This window comes from Giraffa tippelskirchi, chromosome 10 (assembly GCF_054371585.1).
Source record: "Giraffa tippelskirchi isolate mGirTip1 chromosome 10, T2T-mGirTip1v1.2.pri, whole genome shotgun sequence".
Taxonomy (NCBI): Eukaryota; Metazoa; Chordata; class Mammalia; order Artiodactyla; family Giraffidae; genus Giraffa; species Giraffa tippelskirchi.
The window spans coordinates 134777281-134795316 of record NC_137284.1 but is presented as its reverse complement, the minus strand read 5'-3'; the positions used below and the strand labels follow the sequence as shown (position 1 = coordinate 134795316).

General features: G+C 40.6%; 1 protein-coding gene across 3 annotated transcripts in view; it reads left to right on the top strand.

Moving 5' to 3' along the window:
• GRM8 (glutamate metabotropic receptor 8) overlaps positions 1–18036 on the top strand; it is an 877877-nt gene that overhangs the window by 511455 nt on the left and 348386 nt on the right. The window lies entirely within an intron of this gene.

The window sequence follows — 18036 nt, the reverse complement described above, 5'->3', positions numbered from 1 at the left end:
TTCAAATGACCAGTTCCTAGGCAGAAAAATGATCCGTTCCTGAGGGAAGGCTAGGGAAAGTAACTTTGACCTCTCAAAGAAGGCTGGCTTAAGGGTTTCTGAAAATTTTGTTAAAGATGCCATTGGTTTTTTCAGCCATTCTAGAAGATTGTGGCAGGTTTTGAGTAAGGGGATAATGACTTACATATTTCTTTTATAATGGTTCCCATAAAGCATGTGCGTTGGTCACATGACACAAAGGTTGATATGCCCCATATTAGAAACATGTAATCAAGGAGTTTTTTAGTAACCATGAAGAATGTAGCCTTTCAACAAGGAAGTGTTTCAACTCATGCTAAAAATAAACACATATTAGCTAAAATATATTCATATCTGATGGAGGATGAAAGTGGAATGAAGCCATCTGAAGGAGTTAAAGAGTCCTTGAGGTTTTAGTTCCTGGCCATGTTCACCTTTATAGCTTTTCCAGGATTGTGTTGTCAACAGGTGACATACGGTCTGAAAATAGTCTCGGCTGTTTTTATAAAATTTCCCCCAAATGTTGAGGTAAGATAATAACCAATTTGTCTACACCATGATGAGTAACTTAATAGAGAAATTGAACTAGTAGTCAATTGAAATTATTTTGTGCCACCCAAACCTACTTATTGAGAGTGCCAGAGATGATCTGAGTTAAAGGTACAACCAGACTTTTCTCATTCTTCCTTCTTATGGGCTTAACTTTATCATTTCCTAATGGACTCTGAATCCCTTAAGGATTTATCCTTTCAGGTTTAATTAGGATCATAATTTCGATGAGGGCTGCTTATTTGGTAGAATGATCTATTTTAGCATCTCCTTTATTTTTTTTGCATCAGCCTCAATATGCAATTGTTACCTCTCTTCTGTTGTTGTTTTTCATTTGCTAAGTCGTGTCCAACTCTTTTTGACCCCATGGCCACGTGTGTGTGTGTGTGTGTGTGTGTGTGTGTGTGTTACTTGCTCAGTCGTGTCCAACTCTTTGCAACCCCATGGACTGTAGCCTGCCAGGCTCCTTTGTCCATGGAATTCACCAGGCAAGAATACTGGAGTGGGTTGCCATTTCTTCCTCCAGGGGATCTTCCCGACCCAGTGATTGAACCTGGGTCTCCTGCATTCCAGCAAATTCTTTACTATTGAGCCACCAGGGAAGCCCTTGGCCACCTCTCTAGGAAGCATCTAAAAGTTCCTTAACTTGTGGTTCTGATAAAAGTTTCAACAGAGGTGAGAAACCCCTTTGGATCTAAAGGATTGCAAGTCATGTATTTTTCCAAAAGTATGCTTGCTCTCTGTATATGTTTCTTCTCCAGTCTTTGGCTGGATGACAAGCTCTAATAAGTATAATAACTTCTGCCACTTGACCTTATTTGAGAATCTGAGGAAGATAGAGGGGGTTTTGGTGAGCCCTTAAGGCATGACTGTCCAGGTATTTTGTTGTCTTCTCTACTTAGAGAACTTTATTTAAAGGAGAACTTTAATTAGTGGTCACATGTCCTGTTTGATAACCCCCAGTTTTAGTTTGGGGATATAATCCATCAGCACATAACATTAGGTCAGGGTTCTCAATGGGAGTCTTTACTGAATCTGAGTGAGAAAGTTCTTAACTTAGAGAGTCATCATAAGTCATCATAAAGTAATCCCATCTTCTGGCAGCAGCAGGATTAGGATTTTGCTGTGGTGAAGAGGAATATGAGAAAGAGAGAGTAGTAAAGTGTCCTGAGCAGTTAAGTGAGTAGCTAAGAATGTTGTTCACACTCAGTCAGCAGCAGTGTCTGTACTGTATGAGGAAACATGAGATCAAGCAGGGGACCTGAAACTAATTTAGGAGAAGCATTGACAAGTTTTGCAGTGGTAGCTATTGCCTTGAGACGAGGAGATTGAACCTTGGCAGTCGGGTCAAGGGTAAGGCTGGGTAAGCAATGAGTTTTTGATGCTCCCATGAAATTGAGTTAAAACTTCAATCTGTCCAGACATGTACAAATAGATAAAAAAGGGCTTTTTCTAGCAAATGATCCCTAGGGAAAGGAGGCTTTTAAAGAGTTTTCTTTAGGTTACAGAAGGCTTGTGCTTGGCTTCTCCAAGGAGAAGATCTCTTTATCTGGGGCTTTAGCCAATTCATGGAGAGGAATTTCAATCCCAGGAGAACTTGGTGCCTATTATCTGAAACATTAGTTGAATCTAGAAATCCTTTAAATTGTCATGGGGTGGGGGGCTAGGATAAGTTTGAATAGTCTTAAGTCTACCAAGAGAGTGTATTTTCCCCTCCATAGATAACACATGTCCTAAATAATGGACTCTGTTTTTACAAAACTGTAATTTATCTTGTGATATGTTATGTCCTTTTCTGCCAAGGCTTAGAACAAGTAAGAGGAATTCTTTGTATAGGCTTTATTGTCCTCTGAAAAAAGATCATATGTATACTGTATCATAACTAATTCACAAGAGAAGTTTGGATCGTTTAAGTCTTAATTGAGAATCTGAGGAAAATAGAGGGGATTTTGGTGAGATCCTGAGGCATGACTGTCCAGGTATTTTGTTGTCCTCTCCAGGTGAAGGTGTAAAGGTATGACTGTGCTGGTCTCCAGGCACTGTGTAAAAAGTACATCAGAGATCCATCACAGTGCAGCAAGTGACTTCATTTGAAATCGTAGATAGGATGCTGTTTGGTTCACATACTGCTGGGAAGAAAGGTATCATAATTTTGTTGATAGCCCTGGGGTCTTGAATAAATCAGTATCTTCTTTTGTTTGGTTTCTTTGCTGGCAGGGCTAGTGTTACAAAGCCTAGTTAGTGTAGGAAATGGAAAGGCCTTTAGATATAAGACTTTTATCTGTAGACTTGAGACCTTCATTCACTTCTGGCTTCAAGGGATTTGGGGGAAGTTTGGGTAACTATTTGGCTGGATCTATCTGAATTTTAATACATTCTCCTCCAGTGATTTTTTTTTCCTTGTGTCAGTTTTAGCCAGTAGTGTTAGATGGTGGTAGTGGTGGTTTAGTTGCTAAGTCATGTCCAACTCTTTTGCAACCCCACGGACTGTAGCCCACCAGGCTCCTCTGTCCATGTGATTTCTCAGGCAAGAATACTGGAGTGGGTAGACATTCCCTTCTCCATAGGATCTTCCAGATTTAGGGATTAAATCCGCATCTCCTGGATTGTAGGTGGATTCTCTACCATCTGAGTCATGGGCACGAGGTTGTAATAGACAGGATGATAGACCCTCAAAGATGGCCACATCCTATTCTCTAGCACTTGAGAATATGTTCAACTGTATGACAAGGGGAATTAAATTTTCAGGTGGGATTAAGGTTGCTAATCATTAGCCTTGTGATGGGAGGGGTAGCCCAGACTATCCACACGAGCCTAATATAATTACAAGTCCTTATAAGCTGGAGAAGAAGATATGAGTTAGAGACTTGAAGATGCCACACTGCTCATATTGAGGTGGAGGAAGGGACCATGAGAAAAGGAATTGAGGTGGCCTCTAAAAGCTGGAAATTGCAAGGCAATGAACTCACCCCAAGAGCCTCTGGGAGAAATGCAGCTTTGTTGATACTTTGATTTTAGTCTTCTGAGACTCATTTTAGATTTATGGCCTCTGGAGCTATAAAATGATGAGCATATATTGTTTTAAGCCACTAAGTTTTGGGTAATATTTTACAGAAGCAGCTGGAAATTGAAATAATCCATATATCACATGCCTTTTTCAAGTATAATGGAGGAGGCAAAGATATATCTATAGCATTTATAGAAGAGTCCCATGGCACCTCAAGAAATAGTCCCTCTGATTTGCATTTAACATTACAATTTCACTTTCAAAGTAAGTCTCCTTATTAAATTTGGAGGGTAGTATCATCACAGGCTTCCCAGGTGGCTTAGTGGTAAAGAAACCACCTGCCAATGCAGGAGACACGGGTTTGATCCCTGGGTGGGAAAGATCCCCTGGAGAAGGGAATGGCTACCCACCCCAGTATTTTTGCCTGGGAAATCCCATGGACAGAGGAGCCAGGCAGGCTACAGCCCATGGGGTCACAAAGAGTGAATAAACAGCAGCAGCAACATCACAGAGCAGAAAGAAAGGTTTTCATCCAGGGCATAAGGGTTTCAGGTAAAAACTGAGTTTTTAATGCAGGGAAACCCTGTGCACTATTTGGAAAACCTACCACCTGTGTGGTGTGTTTACTCTGAGGCAGAGGTAGAGGGAAGAGGGTGGGGGGTTAATGAAGAAAGAGTAGCTCTTGGATCCAGCAGGAAGTCCACCATCTACACATAAAGTTACTTCATCTTGAGTGTTTACTGGTAAGGCAGGATATTGGGTACTTTTTCCTTCCTCAGAGCATCCTTACTTATCTAAGTTGAGGGATTTATTTTTTTCTTTGACTTGGTGTTTCTTTTGTAAGATGGGACAATCTTTTTTCCTAGCCTCTTTTCTTCTTTTGTGGTTGACAATATCTATAAGTGTCTTTGTCAGTAGGTGATCAATCAGAAAGTAGGCTACTTAGCTGTTGGATCTGCAGGACTTTAAGCTGTTGGTTTTTTTTTTTTTTAATTGGCATATAGTTGCAGGATCATAAGTTTATTTTGGATCCTGTCTCATTTTTGTTCCAAATCCATTTTGTTTCAAAATGTCCTGTAGAATGTTGTAATTCATGTAAAGTGATATTTCTACTCTAATTCCTGTGTATAAACTGTTTACCAACTTTAGGTGTAACGCTATTGACAAATTAGGAGGAAGGATTGGTGTTACATCAGCACCTTTTTCACTCACCAGTATTACTGAAGGTATTTTCTAGTCTATCATGAAAATGTCCTAACGTTTCATCTTTTCTGTATGTATGACTGAATTATGGTCCAATCAATTTTTATTGGAAACATTCAGCTATGCCTTTTATGAGACTTTGCCCTACTTCTTCATCCTTTTTTGACTTGCGAGTTTATTGTGGAAAGAGAGATCCTGTCAGTCCCTTTTTGGGTCAGTCCAGTCAGTTATTGCCATTCAGGGTTTAGCATCCAAGGTGTTCCGACCGGTATGTATTTAAGCTGATGCAGGTCAAGGATCCATGGTTTATATGTGCTCAAAAGAATTCTTAAGTTTTCTGGGGATAATTGGTAGTCTTTTCTGGGTTTAGGGAAATCCTTAATTATTGCTTGTAACTCAGTTCACATCTGAGGTGTCAATTTTAGAGTTGTCTCACAACTAGCTCTGGAAAGGATAGATCTTTAGAGGCAACTGGTACTTTGAGGACCTTAGGAGAAGCACTGAGAAGTCACAGGGGCTCTGGACAAGGGGAAGAGGAAGGGCATCAGGGAGGCAGCGGAGGACAAGGAGGAAATGTATTTACCAGGGAGATGAAGCTAGTTTGTTTTTGCCTAAGTCTCTTAAATTGCTCATTAACCTTGGTCCAAAACTCTTTTAAAGAATTTCTGGAGCAGAATTTCATTGGCAAGTCTCTGCACACCATCACGAAATACTGCCCAGTGGGTCTGAGAAATCTCATTCCCTTTTTCACTGAGTCACCTCTGAAATGAACAATTTTGTTCAAGTTGCATGTTCCCTAAATGGTTTCTGAAGGCTCAAATAATCCTTGGTGAAGTTATGGCAGTCAGAGAGAGATGCCCAAGAATTAGGGTTGGACTGAGTACATAAAAGAAGCAGAAGTTTTTCCTGCAGGAGAGGAGTTAGACTTGATGACCCCAGGAGACCTGACAAGGGTCAGCCACAGGTGACACTCGTGTACTTCATGTCTCAGGCCTTCCGACTAGTTGGCTGCCTATAAAACAGCAGACCGGACAATCTGTGCCTCCTGGCAGGCAGAAAAGTGAAGAACTCTCTCTCTGGATCAAAGCCAAGCTCTCAGGACAAAACATTGAAATTGAAGCAAGACCTCATTCATTTTTATTGGAGACTTACAGCAAAGTTCGTCCACGTAGAAGCTGGTTTGATAAAAATCCACCGTCTTACTGGTCTGTGATACTGGCTCCAATGACAGACTTCTGGGGGTTCTGCCTGTGTTCTGTCCTGTGATTCTCCTTCACAGTGTTGTTAGGTTATTAAGTGGTGTTATGATAAACAGCACTTTTAGACAGCACAATACGCTAAGCACAAAAGATTTTGTGAAAAGGGATGAAAATGAACTGCCTTCCAAAGATGTCAACAAATGGGAACTAATAATAACACTTGGGTACCAGACACAATTCACAGCTGAGGAACTCAGTGAAAAAGCAGAGCTCAGCTGGTACCGATTAACCACATCTGTGTGGACTCAATAAGCCACGGGAAGCAAGCACGAGAGGATACCGTGGGTACCATACCTGATTGACTGAAACCTCGGGTCAGCAACAACGGGCAGTGTGACAGTACCTCAGTGGAAAGTTCAGGAATACTGTGGAAATGACAAAAACTACCCAAATGAGAATTGTTGTTCAGTCACTAAGTCGTGTTCGACTCTTCCGCAGTCCCATAGACTGTAGCCTGCCAGGCTCCTCTGTCCATGGGATTTCCCAGGCAAGAATACTAGAGTTGGTTGCCATTTTCTTCACCCAACTGAGAATAAATTGAGGTATTTCTTCAGAGCTTGTTCTAGCAAAGGAGTCAGTCATAATCACTTGTGTCAAAGATAGGCAGGGGAATGAAAAAGCTTGACTAAAAATAAAGACAAAAAAAAAGACCATTTTAGGTTTGCTCTGATTGGACATTGCTAGTATAAAGAAGCTGAAAATAAACAGGCAATCTAGAAGTGGGGTTTGGGGAGTATATTTGGTTTTCTCTGATTGGTCCTGAGTTGGAAACAGAACAGGGGAAAAAAATAAGAAACTGGCAGTCACTGACTTGGTCACGTTCTGATCTTTCTGGGTCAATTCCTGCAGAGGCTGTAGTTTGGGTTCCCAGGCTGATTGCTCTACAGGTTGTGGGCCTGAGTTCTGTTGTCATTGATGGTCTAGGCATAGTCTGTGTACTCAGGATCTCAGATGGAAGCAGAGTATCAGCATATGTTCATGCCTTTCATCAAACGGTGAGAAGCCCACAGCTGGGGCAAAAAATTCACTCCTTCTATTGACTGATTGATTGATTGGGGGCTGGTGTGGCAAGGGGTTCTATAAAATTCTTTCTAGCAGAGCAGGACAGAGCTGGATAAAATTCTAGAAGATATACCAACTGTTAATAAGCCTTAGCATAGATAGGATAGATCTTGTTGAAAACTTGATTCAGTCCGTTCCATGTCCTCTCCCTGGTAATAAACACAAAGAGGCAGTTCAGCCACACTACCAAGTTGCTATAATGCAGCCCTAAAGAGTCAGGACTGCCCTGGTAGTTCAGCGGATAAGAATCTGTCTGTAAATGTAGGGCACATGGACGTGATCTCTGGTCTGGGAACATTCCACATGCTGCAGAGCAACTAAGCCCGAGAGCCACGACTTATGAGCCCGGGAGCCTAGATCCTGTGCTCTGCCGCAAGAGAAGACTCTGCAATGAGAAGTACACTCACTGCGATAGAGAGTAGCCCTCAGTCACCAAAACTAGAGAAAGCCCTTGCAAAGCAACAAAGATCCAATGCAGCCAAAAAAAAAAAATAAATGAATACATTAAAGAAGAGAGGCTCACTATTTCTAGGCCTACTATTTAACACATTGTAGGCTGCAGTGTTTTGGGCTTGTAAAACAGAACAGTGCAGTGACAATGAGGATAAAGTACAGTTATCTGTTGAATAGATTGTGAAATGGAATTACAGTTAAATTTCCTTTAAGCTGCTACAACAGATAAAGGGATAGGGGAAGACTGTGAGATCAATAGATTAGTGACATAAGGTTTATTCTAGCTGACTAATTAATCTGACCAACTATGGCAAGAGAATAAACTGAGGAAAGAGACAATGAAATGGAATAGAGTTGGAGGGGATGTGTAGAAAATAAAAAGCTTGTGTACAGTCACTTAAGCATGTCTTGGTCATGTTTGGAATATATTTAGAAAGATAATCTAAAAGAAGAAATGACCCTGCTAAGTAAGAATTTTGTTAAAGTTTTAGAAATGGAAGGAGGAAAAAATGCCCCACTCATCTGCCAGACAGCTGCAGGTAAAGCTTTGGAGCTGGTAAACCAGGCCAATGGAAAACAACATTGATAAGAGCTGTAATTGCAGCATGCAGACAGAGAAGTTGGTGAAGAGACTGAAATCAGTTGTAAAGGGAGAGTGTGCTCCTTGCCAACATGGCAGCCTGTCCTGCATCCCTTGTGATTAGGGTAGGAAGCCAAGGTGGGTCAGCTGCTGCCATTTTTCATCTGAACTTTCAATCAGAGAAAAAGGGACCCAATGAAGGACTTCTCATGAGTCATTACAATAGAGCATTAGTGAGGGCTCCACTATGCTTTAGGCACAGTGCTTTCAACTTAGCACTTCAAACACGTATTCTCTCATTCAGTCCTAGGCGTCAGGTGTATTGTTAACACCATTTTGCAGATGAACACTGAGGTCTAATAAGATTAAAATATCTGTCCAGCTAAAGAGTGAACAATTTAAAGCCGTGGCTTTTTGACTGCCTGGGTCAGCATCCTTGCTTAGGCATTACCAGGGACATCAGTTTACTTGGTTGTGGGAAGTCGTAGAATGATACTTGCTGCTGCTGCTAAGTCGCTTCAGTCGTGTCCGACTCTGTGCGACTCCATAGACAGCAGCCCACCAGGCTCCTCCGTCCATGGGATTCTCCAGGCAAGAGCAGTGGAGTGGGTTGCCATTGCCTTCTCCAGAATGATACTTAAATCTCAATAACTAGAACATGAAGGCCTGGAAGAAAAAGGCAACTGAAACTATGCTTTAGAATGTGCATGCGTGCTCAGTTGCTAAGTCATGTCCGACTCTTTTCAACTCCATGGACTGTAGCCCACCAGGTTCCTCTATCCATGGAATTTTCCAGGCAAGAATACTGGAGTGGGGTTGCCATTTCCTCCTCCAGGGGATCTTCCTGACCCAGGGATCAAACCTGCATCTCTTGAGTCTCCTGAATTGGCAGCCGGATTCTTCACCACTGAGCCACCTAGGAAGCCCATGTTTTAGAATGTAAAGAATATAAATTCTAGGTATGGAATTTACAAAACAATTAATTGATAATAAGGTATTGGATGGCTGGGAGACTTTTAGAAACACCTGTGGCAGTCTTTTTTTCTTTTGACTTTGATTAGCATTTGAAAATATAACCCCATGTCTTCTAATCTTTCTATAAAACTTATACACATTGATTTATAGAGGTTCCTACTTTAAGTGCTGAAATCTTCACAAAAGTTTTCGTGTTTAGAAAGAATTAAACTAGACATTTTAGGGAGAATATCTATAGGACTTGGAGAGGGAAATGACAACCCACTCCAGTATTCGTGCCTGGAGAATCCCCATGGACAGAGGAGCCTGGCAGGCTATACCCCATGGGGTCACAAGAGTCGGACATAACTTACTGACTAAACCACCATCTATAGGACTACCTACAGTTTGTGCCAAGGCTGTTACCTGCTCAGTTAACCTATGTTGCCATCTGCTGGTAGCTTCTCTGAACTGCAGGCACAAGGTTCCAAGGTCCTTACCAGTTAGTAGGCACCCCTGGGGGACTTAGGGGCCTCCTGTGGTTCAGAAGGTAAAGCATTTGCCTGCAATGCAGAAGATACAGGTTTGATCCCTGAGTCAGGAAGATATGCTGGAGGAGGAAATAACAACCCACTCCAATATTCTTCCTTGGGAAATCCCATGCACAGGGGACCCTGGCAGGCTATAGTCCATGGGTTTGCAAAGAGTTGGACACGACTTCACTACTGAGCAGGCAATATAGTGTTACAGTGTAGCTTTGATTGGTATCTGACATAAATGAGATTGAATACTTTTTGTATGCATATTGGCTGATTATATTTCTCTTTTTAAAACATCCTTTTTATAGCCTTTGCTATTAATTTATCTTACTGATTTCAGACATTTGTCATTTTTTTTCTTCTCTGATTTATTTCAAACAGTTTTTTTCCCTTTATACAGTGTTATATCTTTTGTTCATCATATATTACAAATACTTACCCAGCAGAGACTTACTTGCCTTTTAATACTGCTGATAAAATATGGCTTTTATTTTTTGCACTTCAGGTGTTTTGTATTTTTATTCCATTAAATATAACCATCATTCTTTTTAAGGTTTCTGACTTTTTTATGATACTTTTAAAAGTTATTCTGTAAGTGAAGGTATATTTGCACTGTTTCCTTTTAAACAATTTGTTGACTTTTACATTAAAATTTTTTATTCATCTAGAAGTTATTTTGATGTACATTTAAGACAAGGATTTAACACTTTTTCTACCTAAATCATTTGCTTAAATGATCCCAGAGAGCTGGATATTCTATAAAGCTTCACACCCATCAAGTATTGACTATATACTTGTGGCAGATTTGGGATGATGTGAACAGCAAGCTCAGAGTCCAGTTAAAGAAACAAATCATCTTGCAGTAAGAGAGACAGAAGCATTAGCTCCATATTTAATGGTATGCATTTCTCTGTCATTAAATATAAGAAGAATTACTATTGATAAACTGGAGCATAGCTACATTACACTTATAAATATTTAAATAAGAAAAATAGGGGGAAATCTACTGAAGGCAGTGATTTCATATCAGTGGAGAGAGAAGGAAGCCTACCTGGTGTGCAGATGAGGGATTTCTAAGGGGTACCTAGAATGCATTAGGAAGGACACTGATGAATGACAGAGGCTGGTCTCCTTCCTGGGTCTGTACAAAGCAATGCATTAGGACATGATGAGATTTGTAGGGCTTATGGTTTTTAAGGTACCACAAAGTAATTTGGTAAGGTAGACTATTTTCAGCAGCATTAGTCATCATTATCATCATGGCCATCATCTAAACAAAAAAATCAGAAACAGTCTGAAAGTTAGAGCTTGTATTTGAAGATGATCATGTCTTTGGACTTGAAAAAAAGTCTATCTGTTTTCTGACTTTGTAATGTGAGATGATTGCCAATTCTAGGTATGTCTTTTGGAGAGATATCTGGGTTTAATTCTTCCTTTCCTTATCTTCTCCTTTTCTTGGATTCCTCCTTTCCTTGAATTGGGAAAGGGGAGATGACTGGATTCTGCAAATTTGGGATGGTTTGCCTCAAATTCAGGTTTGTCTCACTTAAGTTCTTTAATATCAAGGAACTAAGTAAACCCAACCTTTATGGAGCAGGTTAAATAAATGAAGAGGCACAACCAAGGTACTAGTAATAATTATTCTTATTATAACAACAATAACCACATTTATGAAACATCTATGTATGCCAAACAATGTTCCGTGTGCTCTACACAAGCGCTATTCTAGTAACTAGTAGCCAAGTCTCCCAGTTGGGGGATGTTCCTCCTGTAGTTTAGGAAAAGAAGAAAAAGAAATGGAGGTGCCACCTTTGGATGAATTTTCTAAGTACAAAGAGGGCTCCTTGATACTTTAGCCACCCTATGTTCTTATGTACCAAGCTAGGAATCAAAGAGGTAGCTTTAAGTTGGGTTGTACCCAACCGCATAGGTACAATTGTGTCTATGTCACTGATACTGTCTCCTGAATGACTGCTCCTTGTCCCTTTACCATGATATCCATTCTACTCATCCATACTAGATTTATGTTCTTCCACTAGTTGGTAGTCCCCCTCCTCTTATTTGTCTCACCCCGAATGTTTGCTGAACTTGGAGATTCTTGAGCTCACCTTTTGCTTTAGTTGTTATTGTTGTTCAGTCACTCAGTCATGTCCAACTCTTTGTGACCTCATGGATTGCAGCACTTGAGGCTTCCCTGTCCTTCACCATCTCCTGGAGCTTGCTCAAACTCATTTCCATTGAGTCAGTGATGCCATCCAACCATTTCATCCTCTGTCGTCCCCTTCTTCTCCTGCCTTCAATCTTTCCCAGCATTGGGGTCTTTTCTAAAGAGTCAGCTCTTCGCATCAGGTGGTCAAAGTATTGGAGCTTCAGCTTCAGCATTACTGCTTCCAATTAATATTCAGAGTTGATTTTCTTTAGGATTGACTGGTCTGATCCCTTTGCAGCCCAAGGGGTTCTCAAGAGTCTTCTCCAGCACCACAGTTCAAGAGCATCAATTCTTCAGTGCTCATCCTTCTTTATGATCCAATTCTCACATTCATATTTGACTACTGGAAAGACCATAGCTTTGATTATATGGACCTTTGTTGGCAAAGTAACGTCTCTGCACTGTCTAGGTTGTCATAGCTTTTCTTCCAAGGAGCAAGTGTCTTTTAATTTAGCTTTAGTACCTTGGGTGATTCAATTAAATACTGGAGCAGTGTTTCTCTAATGCAGTGTGTATAACAATCATCTGAGGATCTTATCAAAATGAAGATTCTGACTCAAGAGGCCCGAGGAAATCCTGAACCTACATTTCCCTGAGCTTCCACGGGGTATTACTGCTGCTGGTCCATAGGTCACACTTCGGGTAGCAAAAGGCTGGAATGTCTAACCTAGCTATTCTGGCATTTTAGTTCTTATGTATATGTGACTTCTTTTCAGCTCGCCTAATGACTCCTCTGTCTCCTACCTAGCATCTCTGATGCAGTCAAAGCAGAATGTTCTCCATTAGAGCCAGATAGAACTTTTGCTCCAAGTTATCCTCATTGCCGTTCTTTCTCATTTTCATTTGGCAAAAATGATCCTTCTTGGAGGACCTCCCCCAGTAAGGTTGGGCTTCTCTGGTGGCTCAGATGGTAAAGAATCTGCCTGCAATGCAGGAAACCTGGGTTCGATCCCTGGGTCAGGAAGATTCCCTAGAGAAGGGAATGGCTACCCACTCCAGTATCCTTGCCTGGAAAATTCACGGACAGAGGACCCTGGAAGGCTACCCTCCGTGGTGTCACAATGAGTAGCACACGGCTGAGGGGACTAACACTTTCAGTTTCAAGGATCTTTCCAAAAGCCCCAGTCCTCCAAAATCCCCTGATCTTCTGTAGGAGCACAGATCATCTGGTCTGTGTATTGCCTCAGGGGCAGTAAGCCCTCCAACCTCACCTGGGATTGTAGGAGGAGTTCCGTTAAGTTCAACTAGCTTGTTGAAATGAACTGCTTGATTTTCCCTTGCTCCCTGGCAGGCGCCAAGGTTGCCATGGAGCCAGCACAGCCCTGTTTCAAAAGCCAAAGCTCTCTTTACCATCCCCACTGATACACAGGATACTCATCCCTGTTGTTACCTCTGATTTGAGCTGATCAATTAATCTTAGTAATGGGAAGGGGAGCCTATTGGAGTGACCCCATCTCTATGAGGTGGGTATAACCATGTCTGTCCCTCTCCCTAAAGTAGAGGAAAAGGTTCATATTTTTGCTGTTTTCCTTAGTCTTATACTTCGTGACTAACTTCTGTGGGTCTGTATTTTCCCCGTCAGAACTTTCTTGATGTTTTCATTCCATCTTGGTAAGATGCAAACGTGGAAACCTTTTCTCTTAATCCTTAGTTATACACTTGGAATCTGTCCTTGCACCTGGAAGGTGATGAAAACTACACAGTGGGAGAAAATGCTCTAAAATATTAATCTCAATATAATGCATGGCAAATTGAGTAGAATGAACTTGGCACTGTGCAAATCTGGAAAGAAATTCTGACACATTCCCTGATGCAGAGAATCAGAGACTTAGAGTATTGTGATGTTACTTCAGTTCAGTCCCTCAGTTGTGTCTGACTCTTTGCGACGCCATGAACTGCAGCATGCCAGGCCTCCCTATCCATCACCAACTGTCAGAGTCTACCCAAACTCATGTCCATTGAGTCGATGATGCCATCCAGCCATCTCATCCTCTGTCGTCCCCTTCTCCTCCTGCCCTCAAACTTTCCCAGCATCGGTGGCCAAATATTGGAGTTTCAGCTTCAACATCAGTCCTTCCAATGAACACTCAGGACTGATCTCCTTTAGGAAGGACTGGTTGGATCTCCTTGCAGTCCAAGGGACTCTCAAGAGTCTTCTCCAACACCACAATTCAAAAGCATCAATTCTTCGGTGCTCAGCTTTCTTTATAGTCCAACTCTCACATCCATACATGACTACTGGAAAAACCATAGCCTTGACTAGATGGACCTTTGTTGGCAAAGTAATGTCTCTGCTTTTTAATATGCTGTCTAGGTTGGTCATAACTTTCCTTCCAAGGAGTAAGTGTCTTTTAATTTCATGGCTGCAGTCACCATCTACAGTGATTTTGGAGCCCCCTAAAATAAAGTCAGCCACTGTTTCCCCATCTATTTCCCATGAAGTGATGGGACCAGATGCCATGGTCTTAGTTTTCTGAATGTTGTGCTTTAAGCCAACTTTTTCACTCTCCTTTTTGACTTTCATCAAGAGGCTCTTTAGTTCTTCTTCACTTTCTGCCATAAGGGTGGTGTCATCTGCATATCTGAGGTTATTGATATTTCTCCCAGCAATCTTGATTCCAGCTTGTGCTTCATCTAGCCCACCATTTCTCACAATGTACGCTGCATATAAGTTAAATAAGCAGGGTGACAATATACGGCCTTGACATACTCCTTTTCCTATTTGGAACCAGTTTGTTGTTCCATGTCCAGTTCTAACTGTTGCTTCCTGACCTGCATACAGGTTTCTCAAGAGGCAGATCAGGTGGTCTGGTATTCCCATCACTTTCAGAATTTTCCACAGTTTATTGTGATCCACACAGTCAAAGGCTTTGGCATAGTCAATAAAGCAGAAATAGATGTTTTTCTGAAATTCTCTTGCTTTTTCGATGATCTAGCAGATGTTGGCAGTTTCATCTCTGGTTCCTCTGCCTTTTCTAAAACCAGCTTGCACATCTAGAAGTTCACGGTTCATGTATTGCTGAAGACTTGCTTGGAGAATTTTGAGCATTAATTTACTAGCATGTGAGATGAGTGCAATTGTGTGATAGTGTGAACATTCTTTGGCATTGGCTTTCTTTGGGATTGGAATGCAAACTGACCTTTTCCAGTCCTTTGGCCATTGCTGAGTTTTCCAAATTTGCTGGCATATTGAGTGCAGCACTTTCACAGCATCTTCTTTTAGGATTTGAAATAGCTCAACTGGAATTCCATCACCTCCACTAGCTTTGTTCGTAGTGATGCTTCTTAAGGCCCACTTGACTTCACATTCCAGGATGTCTGGCTCTAGGTGAGTGTGATTGATCGAATTATAATCATTATCTGGGTCGTGAAGATCTTTTTTGTACAGTTCTTCTGTGTATTCATGCCACCTCTTCTTAATAATGTCACTTCTTAATGATGTTACTTGGTTCTTCTCATAAAACATTTTCTTTTCACACTTTTCCTGAGGATGTAAATGTATTCGCAAAGAATAAAATCCTGTGTCTCTTTCAGATGCTCTATCAGTAGTTAGCTCTACTTCTGTAATTAAATAGACTTGCCCAGTATTGATCTCTGTATTCCTACTTTTAATGTGGACATAAAATGTATCTTTAGATAGTATCAGGCTTAAGCCAGATGCAAGTTTACACTGATGTTGAAGTGAGAAGAGAAGGGGCAACAAATTTGGAATGCCTTTGTTGTTTTATGCTATCTTAGTGCTAGTTATGAATTTTGGAATAATATTTCATGCTCTAAGAATAGTTTTTATCTAATGATTAGACCTTCAATTTTTCAACACTTTCCCCCTAAAACTCTTAAGCTCAAAAATCATGAATAAATCCATGCTTGAGAGACTGAAAGGCTTTGGCTTCGGAGAGTTGTCAGTAGGCTTCAGACTGAAGCCATCTTTCAGGTCTCTTACTTGCAAGTTATTGATAAATTTGCACACTGCCAGCTGCAGGCTAATGAATATATTCATGGACCATGGGGCAGGGCTTGGCATTTGAAAGAATTTAAAATTGTGAATTAAAAAGAAAAAGTTAAATTCAGTCAGGAATGTTATTTATGATTGAATACTTTAGGTAAATAATCAAGGATGTGTGCCATTGTCTTTTTAATTCCAGATTAAGCGTAAAAAATGCAAATAATATGTGGCAAATCACAAATGATATTCTTGGGCCACTCAGTATAAGCCATCTTTGTTAATGCTAATCACAACACAGATGAAGTATTTATAAAAATTAAGAGGTTTAGTGTGGTAACTCTGATTAAATCCTAACCTTTATACTGACAGAAAACCTAGGCGAATTATAAACTGAGAATATCTCAGGGATTAATAAGCTGCAATTCTGATAATAACTTATACGGTAGAAATGTCCATATTTAATGCTCATTTCTATGGCCTAGAATGCAGTGTAAACTTTTTATTTTTCAGTAAACAAATTAGAACTTTTAAATGTCCTATTTAGTTCTCCTACTTGAGGAGAAGAAACAGAGAACTTCATTTTCTGAAGGCATGTCTTGAAGAGAAGCAAGATGCTGAGCTCAGAGCAAGACTGAGTCTAGAAGTGAGCTGCAGCCCAGCTGACCCTCCAAAAATGTTTCATGGACTACTGAATTGCATACTTACTTGCTGATAATGAATATGCCTATGCTAACAGAGTTATTCTTTTGGAAGTTTCCTTTAAAAGGAGAATCTTAGTAAACCAATTCTATACCATGCATTCAGAGATCAACATGCTAATGCCTTCTTAGACCCAACATGGAAAAATGGGCACACTGTGAACCTCAAATGAGCTGGCATCTTACACACAGTTTATTTTTAACGTAAAGGAATTTAGTGTGTCAGCACTAAGTCAGCAGATTACTATTCTCCAGTTGGTTATAATTATCCATGGGAAACACTTACTTTGATAAATGATCATCTTAAATATTGCCATTGTGAAGACCACCAAATCCTGTGAGATATGTAGGTCAGTCTGATGACTGGCTTGCCCAGTATGTCATTATTTTCATAGACCCAGCTCAGTGAAGGTCATTTAAGTCATCTGATGGTCACCTATGTTTCCTTCTTTAATAAACACCACAGTGTAGAAGATGTGGATTAATTTTTACCAAATCTGGAGCTGTACTATTATAATAGCAAGACAACTTTAAAATTCCATTTTAAGAAGATGGCTGTTAAATGTTTCCTGGACACACACTTTCTTGGGATGTTTTTGTGGAACTTGATATGTGAACAGTCGTATAGAGATAAGTTTGAGGAAAAGAGTTTAAAATGGGCATGTTGCTTACCCACATTGATTGATTTTTGTTTGTGTTCTTGCTTTAATTTACAAAGGTGTGTTCTCACTAGAATTTATTAACCCTGAAATCATTTAGCTGATTAGAATTTACTTTTGTGTAAATTTCAGTCTTTAAAATTTTAACTAATTCATGTTGAGAAAACATGTAAACAAATTTTTTAAAGATAATGTTATCAGTTCAGTTCAGTTCAGTTCAGTCGCTCAGTCGTGTCCAACTCTTTGCGACCCCATGAACCACAGCACGCCAGGCCTCCCTGTCCATCACCAACTCCCTGAGTCCACCCAAACCCATGTCCATCAAGTTGATGATGCCATCCAGCCATCTCATCCTCTGTCATCCCCTTCTCCTCCTGCCCTCAATCTTTCCCAGTATCAGGGTCTTTTCAAATGAGTCAGCTCTTCGCATCAGGTGGCCAAAGTATTGGAGTTTCAGCTTCAACGTCAGTCCTTCCAGTGAACACTCAGGACTGATCTCCTTTAGGATGGACTGGTTGGATCTCCTTGCAGTCCAAGGGACTCTCAACAGTTTCTCCAGCACCACATTTCAAAAGCATCAATTCTTCAGCGCTCAGCTTTCTTTATAGTCCAACTCTCACATCTATACATGACCACTGGAAAAACCATAACCTTGACTAGATAGACCTTTGTTGGCAAAGTAATATCTCTGCTTTTTAATATGCTATCTAGGTTGGTCATAACTTTCCTTCCAAGGAGTAAGCGTCTTTTAATTTCATGGCTGCAGTCATCATCTGCAGTGATTTTGGAGCCCTCAAAAATAAAGTCTCTCACTGTTTCCACTGTTTCCCCATCTATCTGCCATGAAATGATGGGACCGGATGCTCTGATCTTAGTTTTCTGAATGTTGACCTTTTTCAC